The sequence below is a fragment of the Cynara cardunculus genome (genome assembly GCF_001531365.2).
Source record: "Cynara cardunculus var. scolymus isolate 2C chromosome LG 2, CcrdV1, whole genome shotgun sequence".
In the NCBI taxonomy this organism is placed as follows: Eukaryota; Viridiplantae; Streptophyta; class Magnoliopsida; order Asterales; family Asteraceae; genus Cynara; species Cynara cardunculus.
The window spans coordinates 31,874,382-31,876,682 of NC_037529.1; positions in this window are offsets into that span (position 1 = coordinate 31,874,382).

A 2,301-nucleotide genomic window follows, 5' to 3' on the forward strand; every position below is an offset into this window, starting at 1 on the left:
CAAAATTCTTGAGCCACACGCCTTCATCACCGATTGCATGTAGGCTCAATATTTCCAAGAATTAAAAGATTTTATCACAAAAACCATCATCTTTGAATAACTTCCAGAAAACAAAATAATCCCGATTCCAACAAGTTTTCAAAGGAATAAATCCGAATAGAGTTGCATGCAAGAGATTTTTCCTTCCTTCTTGGAGATTTAAAGAACTTGGGTCACAGATTATCATCCCCAACGAAAACACAGGTGGGTCTTTGATGAATAATCTTTCCTCTTTAAATCCCGCAAATAGCCAAAAGCCGAATAGAGAGAAAGATAAAGATTTTCAGACTTTTAAAAGATAATAGAACAGCTTTAAAACATACCTTTTCTTGATAAGAGACACGAGCAGGTCTTTAAGAACAACAAAAGTCTGTAAGTTTTGCTTGAAGATGGAATCGGTTGGAAAGAAAGAGATGAAATGGCTGGTAGTTTGAAAAGTGAAAGACTTTAAAAAGGGAAGGGGGTATTTATATGTGGATTCAATGAAAAGAATGGGCTGACCTCTAAAGGCCCAAGCCCAAAAGACTTTTAATTACAAAGTAAAAGACCCCCAATAAATACAACAAAACATTTTGACAAAATAAATTTAAAACACCATTCTTTAAATTAATTGGCAAATAAATATAAAATGGGACTTTGGAACTTTTAAATTTGAGGACGGGACCTAAAATATCAACTTTATTTTACGTGAAATACTTCAAGACTAATTGGCATTGCATAAACTAGCTTTGTTAGCTACCCGTCGAGACATGATCTAACGAACTAATCTTGGGAAATAAACAGGATGATCTCTAATCATCGAAGCTAAAACCTAGAAGGATTTAGTTCTAAATAAAGATCTTGAAATAAGGTACTAACCTGAAATCTCAAAATGCAGGATTGTCACAGTCTCCCCAAGCCAGAAAAATTTCTTCCTGAAATTTAATCGTCGAATTCAAATCATGGTTGGCTTTGAGAACAGGTGGGGATATTTGTTTTTCATGAAGTCTTCCCTTTCCCACGTGTACTCCGGTCCATGCTTGGAATCCCAATGTACTTTTACTATAGGAATCCTGCTATGCCTCAACTGCTTAACTTCTCTATCCATTATCTCTATGGGTTTCTCAACGAAATGCAGTTGGTCGATAACTTGCACGTCTTCTAGTGGCATTACTTGAGTTTCATCTGCTAGGCATCTTTTGAGATTCGATACATGGAATGTATCATGTATAGTGCTTAGCTCCGGGGGCAAATCTAGCTTATAAGCCACTAGTCCAATCCTTTCTGCTATTTCGAAAGGGCCAAAATAACGAGGGCCCAGCTTGCCTCTCTTTCCAAAACGCATCACTCCTTTCCATGGCGAAACTTTTAAGAAAACTTTATCGCCTTTCTGGAATTCTAATGCTCTCCTCCGATTGTCGACATAGCTTTTCTGACGATCCCTTGCTGCCTTGAGTCGAATTCTGATTGCTACAATCTTATCAGTGGTCTCTTGGATAACGTCAGGTCCAGTTAATTGCTTATCGCCAATTTYGGACCAACACAGTGGAGATCTGCACTTGCGCCCATACAATTCTTCATAAGGCGTACATTGTATGCTGGTATGGTAGATGTTATTGTAAACGAATTCCACTAATGGAAGATGCGTGTCCCAGCTTCCACCAAAATCTATAACACAGGCTCGCAACATGTCTTCCAGGGTCTGGATTGTTCTTTCGGTTTGTCCATCTGTTTGAGGGTGATAAGAAGTGCTTAGGTCCAGACGAGTAGCCATTCCTTGTTGAAGTGACTGCTAAAACCTTGACGTGAAACGGATGTCTCTATCCGATAAAATAGAAGTAGGCATTCCATGCCTAGCGATGATTTTGCTTATATAGATCTGGGCTAACTTCTCCATCTTATAGTCTTCTCGGACTGGCAAGAAATGAGCAGATTTTGTCAATCGATCTACAATCACCCAAATGGCATCATGCCCTTTTCCAGATCGGGGTAACTTAGTTATGAAGTCCATCGATATCTGCTCACATTTCCATTGAGGAATCTCGGGCTGCTGGAGCAGACCTGAAGGTTTCTTGTGCTCGGCCTTAACTATTGCATAAGTTAAACACTTACTTACATACAGTGCAATGTCTTTCTTCATTCCAGGCCACCAGTAATATGATCTTAAATCCTTGTACATTTTGTCTGCTCCCGGGTGTATCGAATATTTTGATCGATGAGCTTCGTCCAAAATGGTTGGCCTAAGATTGCCAATCTTAGGTATCCAAACTCTGTTTCCTAAAT